General features: G+C 39.8%; 1 protein-coding gene and 1 non-coding gene across 2 annotated transcripts in view; one reads left to right on the plus strand and one right to left on the minus strand.

The window, feature by feature from the left end:
- SUGCT (succinyl-CoA:glutarate-CoA transferase) overlaps positions 1 to 20210 on the minus strand; it is a 774528-nt gene that overhangs the window by 154700 nt on the left and 599618 nt on the right. The window lies entirely within an intron of this gene.
- LOC122488801 lies at positions 3744 to 3845 on the plus strand. Its single transcript, XR_006298724.1, has one exon. It is a non-coding gene; the product is annotated as a U6 spliceosomal RNA (small nuclear RNA).

A 20210-nucleotide genomic window follows, 5' to 3' on the forward strand; every position in this document is an offset into this window, starting at 1 on the left:
GACAGTGCAGAGCCTGCTTGGGATCCTCTCTCTTTCCCTTTCTTTCTCTGCCCTTCTCTGTCTCAGAATAAATAAATAAATAACTTTTAAAAAGAAAAAGATAACTTCTCCTGTTTTCAGAGCCTCCAGCCCTAAGATGGGACTGGAGATGTGACAGCAGATCCACTTAGCGAACGCATGTACACCGTGTAATTTAAATCACAGTGTGTAAGGCAGCCTTTCAAGAGACTCCACGCATCTTCAGAGTTCCAGGGATTGTATTTGACTCACAAAATTTAGAATTCTTCACCCACACTTATCAGTGTCATCTTCCTTCTCCTTGTTCTACCCTCCTCTATAAAGCAAGAGACACATGTAGCTGCCTACAGCAACCTCAAAGATTTCTCCAATAAAGCAATGAAAAGTGGGGGGGGGGGGGTAGAGAATGTTCCAGAAAAGCTCACAGAGTTTTGTGGCTTAGGAGTTAAATCAAATAGCCTGGGGTTCCAATTCTGATTCTGCTAACAATTAAATAATGAAATACACCCTCTCTGTATTTCAAGTTCTTTAACATGAAGTAATTCCGTTGACCTTCATAACAAACCTCTGAGGGAGAAAGGGAAGCCTCGTCATCCCAAGTTTGCAGATGAGCAAGCCAACTCGGAGGTCTGCATAACCTGCCAAAGAGTGCATTGCTACATAGGCAGAACTGTTATCGACGCAGCCTTCTTGCTCATGGTTCACGCCATGCGGCCTGAGCTCTCTCTCTCTCTCTCTCCCCGAGTCATGACCTCTCTTACCTGAACATACATACCTACTCACTCTCCACCCTCTGCACCCCTCAGGAGCATGTGAGGCCCACCTTGGATGGCCTGAGGACATGTCACTGCATCACGTGGGCAGCACGTGCTCAGTAAATATTTGCCAAATTGAAACAAACTGAATCAACCTGATCAAATTGCAAAGCAGGTAAATTTTGTGCATTACCTTTCATCCTGTAACCCCTTGCTCTTAACCTCGACTCCCGCCTGTCAAAACCTATACTTCTAGATCTTTCAAATGCATAAACTCTATGATTGATAGGGACTTAAAGTGTTCTCTATCCCTGTAAGGTGACATTTGAATCTAGTGGATGTGGCTGTAATTAATTTCAGGCACAGCCAGAAAGTCTGGGATGACCTGAGAAAGGGCCTTCCGAGCAGGCCAGAAATCACATGTAGAACTCAGTGGAACTTCAGCCTGTGCCGAAATCACAGGCATTCACAGTCACCCACCTTGGTTTTTCTCATCTATGAGTTGAAAAGTGTGAGTCATAAACTGTTGGAAGTATTTTTAACTCCCCAATTATTTGGATCGTAAAATGCAATGTTTCAACCCTAACCGAATGCTAAGGCCAATCTTAGCAACCAATTAGACAGAGTTGACTTTGAAATCAAAGAACAAGTCCAAGAGAGAAAGAGTAAGCTATTTAAAAAGATTATGTGGATATCCCAATATGTGTAACTCAAAGCACCCATGAACTCTCCATGCAAACAACAAAGTACGATTGCGTCTTCTCCTTGACGTGGACTAAGGGACACTGCATCCTGAGCGCCCCCTCAGCCCGGAGCTTGCACTCCACTTACAAATGGACACATGCTAAGGTGTCTGCATTCTGTCCTTGAAGATTCCTGAGGCTCACATCACCGGGGAGCCCACTCTTCAGCCTCAGCTTTTTCAGTTTACACTTTGAGCCACTAAGTTCTGTCGCTGCCATCTCCTGACCCTGCCTCTCCTTCCTGGCACCTCTTACAGCCTCAGTTCAGGCCCCCTGAACCTGCAATACTCACTGAGGGACACCGCCTTTCCCTCCCCAATGGCCCCTAAGCCCTAATGCCTCCCCCAACCCCTGCCATGCCGACGACTGGCAGGCTCCCCGCCCTGGTTCTCTCTCTGTCTGCCAAACTTGCTCATGCTATACTTTGGCTCCAATGCCCACCCCAGAAACTCCCACTTGCCCTTCCAGACTCAGCTCATACAACCTGGGAAGTCTTTACTGACTGCCAGGCTGAGTTAGAATCCCTGCCCATGCTTTCCCAAAATCCTGAGTATATATCAAACACAGTGTTAATGACACCAGATAGTATTCCTATTAACTTCTCTACTTGTGTCCTTGGTTCTCACAACGTGCCAGAACTTGCTGACTGGCTGACTGACTCACTAAAAGAAGAGACTGCAAGAAGTGTGGTCAAGAAAAGTCCCAACTTCCTTTGAGATTTTCCTTGGTGCCTAACACGGTGTCTGCTGCAGGTTCCCAGGTAGTTAAATAAAACTGAACTACATAATCCTTTCCTTGACCAGTCCTCATTCATTCGGTCATCAGGTATTGACCATCCAGGACGTCCTGTGGAACTGTGCATAGTAGACACTGTGGAAGAAACGACCGGGTAAACCAAGGGCCTGGAGGAGTCTAGAGTCAAGAGGAGTAATAGGTTTATAAACAGTAGAGAGTCGTCCAAGTCTGAGTGAATCACCAGCGGCCCTTTGTAGGGGAAATAGGGAAGAGTTTGCCATGGAGAGGAGTTTTGAGGCAGGTCTTAACTGATGAGTACGTGAATATCCTTTTTTTGAGTCTTCTTAGTCATGTGTGTACGTGTGCCCGTGTGTTTTGGATACGTGCTACTACTATCCACAAAATTCCCTGGAATGAATATTTATGCAAATGCTAATTACGCACTAATTACACACTATAATCTAAAACTCCCCTAGGTTATTTCCTGCCAACACAACGTCCCTTTGCTGCGCGTCTCTTAACATTTTAGCTGTTCTTTGGATGACAGTGGTTTTAACATTCCACAGACCCTGGTCTACCATCCCTGAACTGCTTCCTCTCCTGAGTCCTGTTAATCTCTCACGTTTATTATCATTTTTTCAGCTGCAGTCATTGAGAACAGTAGTGTGCTTCCCCCCCACATAATAAATATTCATGTGCTTATGAAGTCGCAGAGAAAACGTTGCTGAGCATGAAGAGTTGATGTCAACAGTCAAGAGTGGATGAAACACAACACTAAATCTATTAGCATTCCCACATCTTCCTAGAGGCTTAATTGTTTCAGACAAGAGGCTGAAGCATGGAGTTTGGAGGTTTTGAGAATGACTACAAGATGGGAAGGAAAACAAAAGATATAATTGGCGAATTATGGCTCTGGGTGTCACTTCTATTTCACAACAGTGCATGGGTAAGAAGCCTTTTCACATTATCCAATTTATCCCTTCGAGACTGGGATGGTCTACTGACCCCGAGCATGAGATAGAACCTGGGCAGCTGTGAGCCGAGCCCTGCTAGGAAATGAGGAATTGCCTGCAATGGGAACTCCTAGTCTGAACTCGTACCCATATTTCTGACCTCAGACCTCTGTTCATTTTTTTTTAATTTTTTTTTCAACGTTTATTTATTTTTGGGACAGAGAGAGACAGAGCATGAACGGGGGAGGGGCAGAGAGAGAGGGAGACATAGAATCGGAAACAGGCTCCAGGCTCTGAGCCATCAGCCCAGAGCCTGACCCGGGGCTCGAACTCCCGGACCGCGACATCGTGACCTGGCTGAAGTCGGACGCTTAACCGACTGCGCCACCCAGGCGCCCCGGAGACCTCTGTTCAGATGCAGCTCTTGGCTCGGGGACAGCTACTGTCATGACACAAGTGGAAATTTCTTTTTCCACAATTCCTGTCTGATGGCGTCTAAGAATCAATGCAAAGTCACTTTAAGAGTGTTCTGAAATACTGCTTGCTTCTGCAGTGCATAGACTAAAACTGGAACGATTCAGAGATTAGCATGGCCCCTGCATGAGAATGGCACTCAAATTCGTGAAGTGTTCCATATTTAAAAAAAAAAATAGAATGCTTTGAAATATTAACAGTTATTTGCTGGACATGAGTGCATGCAGGTGTGCACACACAGTACACTAAGCAAATGCCCAGTAGACATATGATATTAGACAGAAGTGAGAGAGAGGACGGTGACGTGGAGTAGCGGTATAGGGTAGTAGATGAGCACTTTGTCCTCAGAAAAGCTTTGTAGTCCTAGCTCTGCCACTTACCAGCCATGAGACCTTAGGAAAGCTGCTGAGCCTCTCCAGGCCTCAGTCTCATCATCTCCTTAACCCAGTGGTTCTTAAGTGGGGGCAATTTTGTGTGGGCTATTTGAGTGCCAGTGACAATTTCAATGCCCCCCCCCTCATTAATACCTCATAAGTATTCATCTTATGCCCAATACTGCCTTCAATCTTTCCTGAAACCAAGACTTGGGTCATAAAACAAAGGGATGGTCAGCACAAATGCGTCTAATTTTCAAGCCAAAGCCACTACATGACCAGGCGACCCAGTGGCATTGGACTATCTAATGTCCCCAAAATGTCTCTAGGCATGCAGTCCAGATTCATTCTGCTTCTTCTTCTTTTTTTTTTTTTATTTTTTAAAATGTTTATTTATTTTTGAGAGGCAGAGAGAGACACAGTGCAACCAGGGGAGGGGCAGAGAGAGAGAAGGAGACAGAGAATCCAAAGCAGGCTCCAGACGCTGAGCTGTCAGCACAGAGCCCGATACGAGACTCAAACTCATGAACTTCAAGGTCATGACTTGAGCCAAAGTTGGACGCTTAACCGACTGAGCCATCCAGACACCCCTCATTCTGCTACTTCTTAAGGTAAGATGCTAATTTTATCTTAGAGAATGCAGCATCATCTCCCAGGCAGTGACACGCTTGGAAAGGAGAGATCTGGCCACCAATGGCAAAAATTGTTTTATCTCTTTTTAGGTTTGTTTGTTTAACAAGACCAAAAGAGGACAAAGTCATATCTTTCTCACTGACTTCACCAAGGGCAGCGTTCTATTTAGACACCAGGAAGAACAATGTGGAAATTGTTCACTAGCAATGTGAATCATTTTCAGACAATCCCCAGAAAATCTGGGATAAGTTAGGTGGAAGAGAGATAGATGACAGTATGTGGAAAACTTTATTTATGAATGTTAATAAAATTTCTATTGCAAAGGAAATACTAGAGACAACACTGAAAAGCCCTACATTGAGAGTGAAGCTTATTCCAGCCTGACTCTAAGATGCAAACAAGCCAAAGACCGATTCATTAAGTGCCAAGTTCAAGAGAAAGATGGCAGGCTAGTGCTACAGCTGGAGAAGTTCCCCTCCTCAGGGTTTTGCCAAGAGCCTGCTCACATGCCTTGCAGACCATGATAGATACGTTAGGGCAGACCTGACATCCTTGCCGAGCTTTCTTCATGTCAGCTTTTTGCAGCATGGAAATGAGTTGGTAGGTTTTGGACTAAAGGCAATCTCCCTCATTCATACCTGGGACCTTTGACAGAAATTTTCAAAATGGAAAACAAAAATGGCAGCCAGTCAAAATCAAGGTTCTAATTTTTGCAACATCTGGAGATCCGTTTTGAAGACGACGGCCGATAAAAGCAGAATGGACTTGGACTTACATGAAAATGCACCCCAAGAAATATACAGATATTTGCTGGTTACACCATGGATTCTGACATCTTTCATTTGTTTGAGCTGTGGGAATGTTTTCAAAAAGTGTGGTTGAAAACATGGTGGGACAAAGATTTTGTGAGGGCTTGATATGTTGACTTCTATTTTCCACAGGTTGGAATGAAATTGTTTTAAAACAGCAATTGAGGGGCACCTGGGTGGCTTAGTTAGGTAAATATCCTACTCTTGATTTCAGCTCAGGTCACCATCTTACAGTTTGTGGGAGGGAGCCCCACATCAGGCTCTGTGCTGTCAGCAAGGGGCCTGCTTGGGATGCTCTCTCTCCCTCTCTCTCTGTCCCCCCCTTCTCTCTCCCTGTCTCTCAACATAAATAAATAAACTTAAAAAAAAATTAAAACAGTGATTGAGACGTATACCACTCCTTACAAGTTTCCAGGTCACGGAAAGAGTAAATATTTTAACTGCATATAGTAACCAGAATTTGTGAGGAAGTGAGTTTCAGTTAAAGTGTCATCAAGGTAAGATAAAGGTTTACAAATTCTAATACTGAGAAATATGCTGAATGTCAGAGTCAAGTAAAAAGCCAGGCTTTCTAAAACCTGGCTAATCCTTATTCCATGATTATATCTCCAAGAAATTGTGCCCAAATGGTTTATACTCATGGGGAATTTGTAGAACATGGTAGCCAAACAGAGTGACCTTTGCAGCCCAAAGATCTGGGTTCAAATCCCAGCTCTGATACTTGTGTGGCTTTGGGGAACTTATTTAACCTCTCCGATTCTCAGCTTCTTCATTTGTTAAATGGGAATGATAATGGTACCTGCCTGATAAGGTCACTATATCAAACATTAAATGAGTTTAACATCTAAATGCATGTGAAGCATTTGGAAAGAACACTGCCTGAAATATTTTCAGTGTTCCATCAATTCTGGCTCTCCTCATGTCATTTCATCTTCACACAAACCTTGTGATATAAGTACCATCCATAATTCTCATCTCACACATGGGAAGATGAGGATTTGATAGGTATATTAACTCGTTCAAGGATAAGTGGTGAAGCCAGTACTTGAAATGACCTGCTTTCAGCCCAAAGTCCACTACATAGTATATTTGGGAATATGACTGAAAAGAGAAAGAGTTGGTCTTTCCTACTAAGGAAAATAGTTGCTAGGGCAGAAATTAGCAAAATCCCTAGTCCAGGAAGTAACTCTCCATAACTTTCTATGGGGCATTTGCCACTCTATTCCTCTCCCTAAAGCACTCAGAATAGGAGAGAAGGGGTGTGATTACAGAGATGAACCCTTTCCAAACTCTTTTTCCCTCAATTTAATCAGATCCCTTGCTTAACACTTAGCACAAAGCAGGAATAGCCGAAAGCCTTTCTCCTTCCTCTTCCCCAACAAAGTTCACAAGAATGTGCACCTCTCATCACAAACGAGTCTGTTGTTAGTAGACTTTTGCTGACTGAGTGAACATCGGCTGACTTATGGGTAAAGGCAAAGAGGTCTAAAAGGTTCTCGCAGGATTTTAAAAGGAAGGTTAATGTTGGTGCCTGAGCCCTCTCTTTACCCGTCTTTCTCTTGGGACCCTCTGTCCCCTGCCACGATCCCTGCCCACCTCCCCTACACCACCCCACCCCCTACTTCCTGCCAGGAATCCAGGCTCTTTGAATTGTTCTTGGGTTGGTGAAAGTGTCCACTATGGCAACACATTCACATCAGTAACAAATGTTGAAGCTCAGTTTTTCTCATGCAGGTTTCCATCAGCAAAAGCTCCCATTCTCTTTGTACACTTTGGAAGACACCTTGTGCATTTTCAATGACTGTCCTATGGAAGTCCTTAAAATCAGGACCTTGAAGCCTTCCAACATTTGCTTCTGCTGTTCTTTCTAGACCTCGGATACCTTCTTCTTTTCCCTCAACTACCCCCCACCTGTTTGCCCTGTTAAACTGAAAAACTCCTACACCTCCTCTAAGGGGAAGAAAAATGCCATGCATCACTATAGATTTCCTAGCCCACATGAACATCTGTGTCCCCTGCAAGGCAACACTGTTTCTTTACATTCTTCAATTTCTCATAATCCTATCACATTTAGCACAGTGTATCATAATCTTTGTCTGTTCAGCACCTGATAAAGTCTTGAAATGTAATAGCCACTCAATAGGGTTTATTGAGAAAAACTATTAAAAGGTGACTTAGGTAGGTGAGGTTTAGTGAGAAAGAGTATAATTTTTGATATCCGAGAGATCTAGGTTCAAATTCTGGTTCTATCACCTCCCAGTTGTGTGACCATAAGCAAGTCCTCTACAAACCTCTGTTTCTTCATTTATGAAATACACAGTATTGTTATAAGAAGTAAATGAGAAAAGAATATAAACAGTTTTGCTACATGGTGCACATTTAACAAATTTTTGTGTCTCTCTTAAATTTTGCACACATTTTCATGTCTTTATATTCCTCCTCTCCTCCCCGACCCACACACTATTTCTTCTTAGAACAGAGGAATGTAGCTGTTGAAAGTTTGGATAAAAGAGTATTATAATGACAGGTTTTAGAATCCTTATAAGCAGAGTCTAAGAGAAAGACAGAACCATTTGACTTAAATACTACAAGCCTGATATCAAATATACATGGATATGGATGTAGGATCTTAAACCATTGGCCTTTAATATTTCTGGGCCCACTGACAAAGTTATCACCATTATGGAGTAAATATAGCAGGCTATCTTGGTTTGGCTCCATTAAAATTTTAATACATCTAACATGATTATTCTGATTCCACTCTCACCAGAAAGCTGGGCCAGCCTTCTGGGAAGAATTATGGGTCATGCTGATTTTGACTCTTTCCAGGCCCCTATGGCTGTGACATTTCACAATCAGGAAATAGCATGGCTTCTGATTATGATCTGGCTGTGAGAAGAAAGCTTCTGGTCTTATTTCAGTAAGTGGCTCCAGTAAAGTAATCAGTTTTCTGGAGTCTACCACAAACTCATATATATTTTATCTTACATGAGACAGTACTGATTGACCTAAATGCAAACTTGATTTCTTGTGTCTTCAAGGAGAGGTCCAGATCACCCCAAGACTTCATTTAGCTTTGTTTCCCCCCCTATTCCTATAGACTTCACCAGGATTCTTTGAGGTCCTCAGTTCTCTAACAGAAGGGGGATCCACTCTCAGTTTTTCCTCGGTCTTTTTCTTCTGCCTCCAAGAAAAAAAATCAGAGAGCCAAAGGCAAAAGGCCCAAGTATAGTTGGTCTTGATGAACTATTGTCTTCACTGTTGGAGGAGAAACAGACTTCGTCAGTGATTTTTGGCCACAATCTTTAGGTCCTCCTAAAGATTCCAGCTTAAATGTCTGTACGGACGAATCTCTCTTATTAGTTCATTAATATGACTTACACCAGGACCTATGAAAATGTGGCTTTTCAATAATTAATAGGTAACTTAATTAGCCATGGGGAAGAAGTCAGCACTTAAGACTGATAATATTTGATTTATACAGTATATTTGAAGGAGACTGGATAGAAAATCTAAAGTCTAAAACAGTTTCTTGTTTTAAACTCTCTTTTGAACAGAAGTCAGCTCACATCACAAAAATGTTCTTGTTCATACATATAATGATTCTGTAAATACAAGTTTTAAAAAGAGCTTTAAGGCAATAGTCGCAGACAACCAAATTGTAACCATTACGTTTACCATCTTGGCCCATGTCCCAAGCTCCACATGTTTTTGGCATAGCTTTTTTAAATCAACAATAAGGGCTCAACTATGAAGATCCCTTTTTGTTGCTATTCCAAATGAATAAGAGAACAAATCCATTTATCTAAAAATGAATTTGAAACTCTTTGGTGTATGGTGACCATATGCATCAATCCTTGAAAAGTAAAAGCAAAATATTAACTTCCCTCTCTGGTGGAATACTTTAGATTTCTGACATGAGGAACTGATCCTATTAAGTGGTAATTTACAGTGGCTACTTATTGCTTAAATGTGGAAAATCCACAGGGGTAGACATTGGGACTTAAGGAAGAGAGTACCCTGAGTACTATAATATGCACAGCTAATCCTCATCATTCACCCTGTATCATTCTCCACCATACAATTCCCTACCCACTTCCTCACCCTCCACTCCATCCACCGCACCCCCAGCTACTCAGTTAAATAAGAAATGTCTGGCAGAGTTTGCTACAAGAATATGAGTTGCAGCAAACGGACCTGGTCTATTTATAAGAAATGATTCTTCTGCCATTTTCTTTCTTTCTTTTTTTTTAATATGAAATTTATTGTCAAATTTTCATCTCTTTCATTCCAGGATTCCAAGAAGTTCCCCTGTCTTTACTATATGATGTCCTTCACATGATGAGAAGGAAGGAACTTTGGATCAAGGGAAAGTTCCATCTCTACGGAGGGCCAACAAACCAGCAGCAGAAAGTCTCTCTCTAAAATCCAAGAGGAAGGGGTGCCTCAGTAGCTTAGCTGGTTAAGTGTCTGACTTTGGCTCAGGTCATGATCTCATGATTCCTGAGTTCAGGCCCGTGTCAGCCTCCGTGCAGACAGCTCAAAGCCTGGAGCTTACTTTGAATTCTTCCTCTCTCTCTGTTTCCCCCCACACGTGCTCTTTCTCTCTTTATCTCTCAAAAATAAATAAACATTCAAAAAATTTATTAAATAAAAAATAAAATCTGAGAGGATAGCTATTCCATTAAGATTGCTTCATTAGGAAATTTCTAGTTATCTCATCCTTTGAGAGTGACATTCTAAACAAACCATACTGCTCCTTCTTTGCTTGGAAATCTACATTTTGTTTTGTTTTGTTTTGTTTTTAATTCAGACATAAAAAGATTTAAAAAAAATACTGCCTTCCCATTATTTTTATTTTCCCCAGAATTGGGGGACCCATCACTTCCCATAAACTGGACACTTAAATCTTCTCCAGAACAATGAGATATCTGCTCCAGTGAAATCCGCTTTTTCTATTACTCGATAGGCTTAAAATGAGTAAACACAGAGGGAAAAATGCAGGGTAGTGGAAACTGGAATACATAATGCTCAGTCTGTGGCTTTCTGAGCAAGTCTTGCTTATGATAAACTTTTAAAGAAATGTAAAGTTGGGTCTGAACCTCACAGAATTGAGTCAATTTCTTTCCTTTCCTTCCTTCAGTGACAAACTATACAAGGCATAGACAAACTCCCACTCCAGCCCCCATAGGCCCATAAATTAGCCTTTAAGTAAATCCATTCCATTTCAGAATTCCACAGTGGGACCTTAGAATGTTTACTCCCCCCAAAGTTTCTTGCAGATATGAATACAGAATTCAAATACTTAATCTGCCAATTTTAATTTAAGGGTAAATGTATTTTTATTATATAGATTATTATATGATAAAGTATAATACATTATATATTATATATAAATTTTTCATCAATTATTTTTTAACTAAAAATAGAATAAAATTTCATTATCGTAAATATGGGGAATGCAGAAAACAATTTTAAAGGGGAAAAGTTACCCATAATCTCATTCCCAAATATGATTAGTATTAGCATTTGAGTGTATTTTTTCCTTCCTAAATTTTTTTATTTTGTATATTGCTTTTATTACAAATGTGATCAAAGTGCACAGAAATTTTGTATCTTGCTATCATCTCTGAAATGTTAAATACATTAACAAAATTTTTTAATGTTTATTTATTTTTGAGACAGAGAGAGACAGAGCATGAGCAGGGGAGGGGCAGAGAGACAGAGGGAGACACAGAATCTGAAACAGGCTCCAAGCTCTGAGATGTCAGCACAGAACCTGATGTAGGGCTCCAACCCATGAACTGTGAGATCATGACCTGAGCCGAAGTCAGACGCTTAACCAACTGAGCCACCCAGGTGCCCCCATACATTTCAATGGTTTGATGATAACCTATTGTTTGTATATAACTGCTTTGGGACTTTGGAAATTGTTTTTAATTTTTTATTATTAATGGCATCTTGGGGGCAAACATAATTTCAAGATAAATAAAAGTGCCATACCAACTACTCTAGTAATTGGGAACAATGCCAGGTTTTTGATTTATTGGGACAAACTGGAACTCAGAAGCACAATGGCTAGCAGGTCTTGAAGCATCTCACTTTAGATGTTTGGCAACAGACACCTCTTTGGACTCTGCAGATCCAGCTAGAATTCTGATAAGAGAGGGAGATTGGGTCTCTAATGGCATCCACTGCAACATGGACATTAGCAAGAAGGTTCAGTCTCTTGGACCAAAATTCATCACGTCATGGGAGGCCAAAAGTCTGTACCTGCATAGCACTAATATTTACTCACTATAGCACTAAGAATAGTACTAAGATTTTACATTTCTATAACACCTGCTAGATTAGGTCTTAGTATCTTGAATGTCCAATAAATTTTATTGAAGGATGAATAGCTCCATATTACCAAATCACTTCCTTGGTAAATAAGTTCATTGATGAAATAACAAATCTGAGCCTATAATTCCAAATACACATAAAAGAAATGAACAAGAATTATTTATCTTCATCATTTTCAAGTATAGCCACTTCTCCTTTGCTTGAGACTTGCTGACTTATAGAACCCAGAAGATTCTCTGAAGATGCTCCCAAGAGGATCCTCATGACAGATCCTTAGAGGAGTGACATAAGTCTTGTGAGGTATATGTGGGTGATCAAAAGTTGGACTAGTGCTTGATTCTCATCTAGAGATTACTGAGGGAGGGCAGCAGCCCATGACAACAAGCATGAATTAGTTGCAGTAAAGCATAGTGTTTGTGGAAAGAAAAAACTATAGTGTTTGTGTGAAAGAAAAACACATGCCCCCCCTCCCCACAAAGAGATAAAAATTTTCTGATATGAAGTAAGGGGTAAGCCTCTCCAAAGGCAGGGGTTGGGGGCATGTCCATGCATTTTTCTTTCACATCATCCAGTTCCATAGAGGAACTGGATGGAACCTCTTTCACACCATCCAGTTCCTCAAGGAACTTCTTTCATACCATCCAGTTCCCCATGGAACTCTGAGGATGTAAAAGAGGAATTTAGTTATTCCTAAGCTCCTCAAGAAAGAACATAGAAGTTAGAAGAGGTGCATGAGCTATGGGGCTGCAAAAAGGCTACCATAAACAGCTAGGAGGCACTAGTGGGCAGAAAAGGGATCGGGGCATTGTCGACTGGTACTGCTAAGGGAAAATTTACCTGACACTCTGAGAGGGAGCAGGAGTAAAGATGGAAGTAACCACAGGTTGATGATGAAGGGAAACTTCAAAAAGTCATTTGAACAGCAAAACTACAGAGAATTAACCCAAATTAGAGCAAAAAGATAAAGAGCTCCAGGAGGGATGTCTTTAGGTAAATACTAACTGATAAATAACATTTCGTTGTTATTTATCTGATCACAAGCACTACATCAGCACAGTCTACCAATATCAGAGAAAATAAGACAGAACCGGAAATGAGAATACATGTTCACAGACAAGTGTCCACTGATGTCAGATCTCTGCCTCCACACCCCTCATCCACTGCAAAGGGAGCCATGCCTTGCTAAGAAAGGGACATAGACATGGTAAATTGAACATAAATGTTTATTATTAATCCCTCCCAATTCTCCATGAAAATGACAGGAAAAGAAGTTTTCTAGACCTAGAAAAGGACTAAGAAGGACTAGAAGACCTAGAAGGACTAAGAGATAAGGGAAGGAATTGACAGAAGATGAGAAATGGTAGCAATATTTTGTAAGCTGAAAATGCAATGGATGAGCCATCATTTACTTAGAGATGGGAAAAAGCTGAAACTGTGGATTAGAGAGTGGAGCAGTGAGGAACAAGCCAGTTTAAGCTGCAAAATCCTGGAACTAGAGGCACCAGCAACCTCAAAAAAGGCAGGGGTACAGGGTAAAACTGAAAGCAAGCATATGCAGACAGTTGATGTTGACTGCCCCTCCTCATCCTTCTGGAGAGGCTGAACAGGGCCCACAGCTGAGGACAAAAGTTATATTCCACGCAGGAAACTAGACAATTAAGTAAAAATCTGCATGGCAATCATGAGATTCCCTAGCCTCCTTCCCCAACTTGACTTCTAGAACACAGATTACCAGGCTAAAACTCCAAAGACAGAGATTTGTAGGATTTCTCTCTCAAGAACCGAACAAACCAAGAGAATAGATCTGTAGATGCAGATATTTGGGGTCCCCCAATCAAAAGCCTTCCTATAAGCCTACACTCAAGAAATGAACAGTCCATAAACTCTTCCCTCACCTATAAGCTTCCATCTAGCCTTTTAGTGTCACCTTCTTCAATATTAATAGGTACCCAATATGTCTTTCTATGTGATGTGCACATTTTCATTTTTACAAAAGTTAATTACTTTAACCCTTTACACATAGTATTAGTGTTTTGCACATATACATGTAAATTTATTTCATCATAATAGCTCTATAATGTAAGTACCATTACTGTTCTCATTTTTCAATAAGGAAACTGAGGGACCTAAAGACTAAGCAACTTGCTCAAGGTCACAAGCTATGAAGTGGTGTGGCCAGTTTCACAACCTTTAAGTTTGGAACCAGATCCAATGCTTCTAATCTCTAGATTATACTGCCTCAAAATAAATGTACAAAGTTAGACAACCAGAGAGAAAGGGAAACAATGGAAACAGGCAACCAAGGGCCAAAAGAAAAGTATAAGTTAACTATAACACATTTATTCAATTTACTCGTTTGTATTACTCAATTTATTCATTTGTAAAACAAAGCAAAATAAAATGCCAAGATGCTCCCTCATTCAGAGAATGAGTATGGGAACAGAAGATTAAAGTAAATGAGTTATAAAATAAACTTATAGAACTAAAAGGAAAAGACAGAAAATAAGAGAGAAAACTAAGACGATCTACCTAGGAAAGACAGAGTAAGCTGCCATTATGAAATTACCCAGAGAAATAATACAAGAAAACCTCCAGAGTGAATGATCCCATGAATATCCAATTAGCACAATAAATGATAAAAGAGTTCCACTATGACACACCACTGATAAATATAAAAAAGATTATTCTGGAAGTTTCTAGGGAGGAAACTAAACACAATCAGAAGATAAAGATTTAGAATGACATTAGGCTTCTGAACAGCAATTCTGAAAGACAGAAGACAATGAGTGGCTTCTGACCAAGTAATGATCAAAGGTGAAAATAAAATAAAGAGCTTTTCCAACACGTGAGGTCTCAACAAAAATTTTGTCCCTTCTGTCTTTTTTTTTTCCTATAGAAAGACAGCGTTCTAGAAAATAACCCCAATTTGATGTTGCAGGGAAGTTTCAAGAAGTCATTCAAATAGCAGAACTAGGGAGAATTAATCCAAATCAGAGCAGCAGGGGAGATGTCTTTGGGTAAATACTCAATGATAGATCATCTGTTTTGTTGTTGTTATTCTTGTTCATCTTACAGTGGAATTTTACAACTCCATTGCAGAATTTAGGTATGAATTACTCCTACAAACATTAAAAACTAAGGAATGGATAAGCAAGGCAGCTATTAATTCAGAATAAAAATAAAATACTCCTACAACAGTATGTCTCTCAATTGTGAGAAATAGTTATTTACTCCCAATAATGTAAATACTGGCTATGGATTTAACCAAAAACAGTTACCAATTATGTTGGAAAGGAGGAAGGGAAAAATAGGTCGTAAGTTGTATGGGAGATGATTCTAGAGAGCTGAATTCTCATTATCTGTAGGACAGAATAAATATATAATGTCCACAATTCCAAGAAGTTAGGAGATAGCAAAACTGTGTTATTTAGAAATATGGAGGTAATTAGTAGAAGAAACAACTTTAAGCGTTTTCCAAAAACAAGAATTTGGGAAGGAGATGGTGGAGCAGGAGGATGCTGCTTTTTATGATAAGCCTATAAATTCTACTTGTTTCTTCAAACCATGGATATGTATTACTTTGATAAGATGGTCTTTTTTTTTTAATTACAAGGAAACATTTTAAAAGGGTAGATTAGAGTCTCAGAACTGGACTCCAAGTAAAATCTCATTGCATCTCTATACCCTAGATACACAGAGACTCTTAGGTCCCCAAACATGTCATGTCCTATTTCCTATAATCTGTGATATTACCTTACACAGGAAAAGTATAAATGTAACTAATGTTCCAGATGGTGGTCCAAATTAATCACATGAGACCTTAGGAATGGAGAACCTTTACTGGCTGCAGTAAGAGAGATGAAACATAACAGGGCCCAATCCACCCTTGTTGGACTCTGAAGATGAAGATAGGGGGCCATGAGCCAAGGAAGGCAGCAGAACATCCCTCAGCTGATAATCAGCAAGAATATGGGGACCTCAGTCTTACAACTACAAGGAACTGAACTCTGCCATCAACCAGGATGAACAAGGAAATGGATTGTACCATAAAGTCTCCACAGAGGGATACAGCCTACTGACATCTTGGTTTTAGCTTGGTGAGGTCCATGCCAGACTTCTGACTTACAAAATTATTACACGATACAGTCATTATGTTCTAAGCCACTACATCTGTGGTAATCTGTCATGGCAACAATAGAAAACTAACACAGAGTGCCAGCTTCTAAACCAATTCATGCAATTACTATGGATGAACATTGAGTGACAGTTTGAGAGTGAATGTGGACACTCAATGGGCTTAATAAATCCATAAATTTAAAAATCACCAGAGAGATTGTTTTATCTTCTTAATACAGTTGACTAAGGTCAACTGTGAGTCAAGCAATGGAGAACCCACCTGCCCATCAAACACTAATCAATAGTTTTGAGCATGGCTAAGGGTTCTGAAGGTTCCCACAGTGGAAAAGGAAGCTTCAAACATCCAAATTGCTTCCACATTCTTCTGTTAGAGCCATTCCTATCAAATGCATCCAAGCCAGTGGGATGGGTTTATGACAGAATATAAATATTTGTAAGCACCCAACATAAAATCATAGTCTCTGACTTCACAAGTAAGCCCTGCAAAAACAAGGTGGTAGTCTTGGGCACAGGTGAGCATGTGAAAAAACTGACCTGCTCAAACAGCAAAAGTTTCATGGCTAAATCAAGCTTAACTAAAGGTGCAAACTGCCCTTTATTTCAACCTGAGAGCCAGCAAATGAAGAAAATAGCTCTGATCTTTCTTTCTTCCTTTTTTTCTTGTGGGAAACTTCTTTTTAAATTGAGATATAATTATCATATAACACTGTGTAAGTTTAAGGTGTACAACATGCTGCCTTCATACATTTATATATTGCAGTACCACAGTGTTAGCTAACACCTCCATCATGTCACATAATTATCACTTCTTTTTTGTGGTGAAAACTTTAAGATTCAGTCTCTTAGCAACTTTGAAGTATAATACTACAATACTGTGGATGCGGTGCTGTGCATTTGATCTCCAAAATGTATTCATCTTCCAACTGTAAGTTTGTACCCTTTGATGCATGTCTCCCCATTCTGCCATCCCCCAACCCCTGGTAACCACCATTCTATTCTACTCTCTGTTTCTATGAGTTCAGCTTTTTTAGATGGCACATATATATGAGGTCATACAGTATTTGTCTCTGTCTGACATCTCACTTAGCATAATGTTCTAATGGTTCATCCGTGTTGTCACAAATGACAGGATTTCCTTCTTTCTCATGGCTGAATAATATTCAATGAGGAGTGTGATGTTGGGACCTTTTTCCTGATTTTTTTTCTTGCTACATTAAAGCCTGATAAAATTTACACAGAATAATTGGGAAATTGCTTTTCACAGAAAAGTCTAGGTTTTTTTTCAAGCAGAAAATGCATATAAACCAATTTTAAAATAATAAGTTACTGACATAAAGCAAAGAGAATAAACTGACAAGCTACAAAATATAAAGGAATCCTATTTCCACTATGAACGTGCCAGAGGTCCACAACCTGTTGAAAGAATAGCAATGATAGAAATGGAATGGACCCTTTCAACTTTGGCACTACTGATATTCTTGGTCTTCAAATCCTTTGCGTTTGGAGACACCAAACAGTTAGTATACAATAAGAAGAATGTAATTTATGTCACAAAATTACATTCACAAAATGAACAAAGAATAAAGACTATTTTCAAGCTAAGTAAAAACAAATAAAATATAAACTTCTCTCCTTCCTACCAGAGAGAGTAAGGGGATTTATTTTTGTCTCTTGCCTTAGTTTTGTGTGTAATCTCCTCAAGGTCCCTGGCACTTCACGTGTATTTACAAAGGGGGATCGGGCTGTTTTGACATTCATGTCCTAACAGAAGTCTTCAGTTGTCCTTTGCTAGTGGAGAGTGTAAGTTTTGCTTAAGTTTAAAGAAAATTCATGGGCTTTCCTAATGGAAGTGTGGATGTTATCCGATGTTGAAATGGATCATGGTAATAAACTGGACCTGTGCTTCATGTCATTTCTCATTACTATCCCTAGGGTCTCACTTACTGTACTACTACCGAATTGATAGCCATCCCCAGGTAGAATGACTGTGGCTACACTGGCCACACATCCCAGCTTTGGATCAGGGAACTATGGTCACCATACACCACCAAAGAGAGCATAAAAAATGAAGACAGAGATGCGATTTCCAATCATAAATGATGTCAAAATTCCCTCCACATTGGATTTTACCAATGTGAAATATAGATTTCTTTCCTGTAAAACTTCATGAGACAAGGAGTAGTTACATCCCTGAGAAGGGTATGGGGAACATAATTACCTTTGACAATAGAATGTTCCCTGGGACTTTCAAGGCAAAACCGTTAGGCCTTTTATTTTTCTTTTACTTCTTTTGTGGGTGTGCAATCCTTTCTTAAACATTTGGTCTACATATGGATAGACCTGTGATTTTAAATGGCCTAATGAGCTTCAGACAGACTTCTAAGTAACACTCATGGATAAGCCAAAGAGAGAGTTTCAGATGCTAACATTTACTGTACTAAGAATTTTTTTTTTGTTTGCTGATTTTTTCCCCCTTTAAAAAGTTAACACTTATTGAGCATAATATATCCTGAATCTTGTGCAGGTGTTAAACAGGTGACTTTAATTTTTTAAAGAACCAAATCCATCTTTTACCAACCCCCCCCCACAAAAAAATTAGCCCTATTTATTTAGGTAATTTTGACAGTAAATCCTTCCTCTCTATTCTGTCCCAGAAAAAGGATTGCATTTCTCTGTAAAAATAAACTTTCTGTGAAGATTAAGACATGACCTCATGACAACTTGGTCCTTAAAAATACGATGGGTCCATAATGTGACATTACATTGTTTCTTAACCCTTTAATTTAGGATGGAGGGACACATATTAGCAATACTGGCTTAAAAATGAAATAGTATATCTTTCTATAATGGCATAAAATGCCATGGAATGGCAAGTGGCTCTAAGTTAGGAATCGTCTAGACTGGGTATGAAATTCCCATCATAGGAGAATACTGGAGTGGGTAAAAGGGAATCAGTCACAGCATAGCAAATGAGATTTGAAAACAGGAGGGGATATTTAACAAAAACAAACCAATTGAATTGGTGAGGGGTTTGGCCTTGGATTCAGGATTCTACCCTAACTTCTGAGCATTTTTTCTCATAAACTTTCTGATGTTATCACTTTTTTAATGACTAGTTATTTTCTGTTGCCATACCAGACAAAGTGGTCTCTGCTTCCAGCCACCAAAACAGGAGCCAAAGCAACAAACCAGGAGCAAAGTGGAAAAAGGTACCCAGAGTACTACTCATTGTTAATAAAAGACCTTGACTTCCTTGAAAAACTAGACAATACAGGGCAGATGTATGAGGCAGGATGCAACCTTTGTCCAGCTTTCCGGAAAGTGGTTATTATGAGATTGCAACTTTCTTTTAAATATTCCAGCGTAGACAGTGATGTATCCATGCAGGTTAGTTTTCATCTATACCTTTGGAATGGTCATCTGCACTAATCACCCCAGGGGTGGTGAGTTAGTGTGGGAAAAATCTTAATCAGAAAACCAGTTCCAGACATAGTTACCACAAGATAGTCTTCAGCTATCTTCAAACCTGATAAATGCCAGGGACTTTGTTGGTTAGCATAGTGAATATTGGAAATATTCTTTAATCATGATATTAGTAACAAAATATGTGATAGGAACATGGTAGGTAGGGGCATTTTTACTTTCACATAAAGAAATGACATTTAGGAATCTGGTAAGCCCAATAGCCTGTACCCTTCAGAATGGTGGCCTGGGCTCCCAGAAGTCTCGTATCCAGCCTTCGATTGAAGAATCATTGGTCACCACTATCTGGAACTCTAAGAAGCTACCAAAACCAACCAGAAAGAACCTAAAAGTTATGAATAAGCAAATTGGCTAAGGTTGCTTTGCAATCAAGAGACTTGCCTAAATATTTGGGGCAAGTAAACAAATTGGTTGTAATGAGGGGTTAATTGAATCAAATTACCTATATTTTCTTCATGTAAGAAAGCAATACTTGTCTTAAAAATCCAGAATTGTATTCAAAATTACATAGTCTCTTGCCTCTGGGTCTCATATACCACGTGAGTTATAATCATCCCGGAGAAACAATTCACACCACTCACTCTACGTTAATGTAATGGAGTTTTTCCAGTGAGTTTACTCAGGAGGGGAAAGCAGGAGTTGCCCCGCATGCCCTATTTGTGGATTGTTTTCCTTCTGTTGATGACCGGCAGTTCAGAAGGATTTTTCTGGTGAAGTAAGGCTGTATGGATAATTATCTCTTGACAGCTAA

Source organism: Prionailurus bengalensis, chromosome A2, assembly GCF_016509475.1.
Source record: "Prionailurus bengalensis isolate Pbe53 chromosome A2, Fcat_Pben_1.1_paternal_pri, whole genome shotgun sequence".
Lineage (NCBI taxonomy): Eukaryota > Metazoa > Chordata > Mammalia > Carnivora > Felidae > Prionailurus > Prionailurus bengalensis.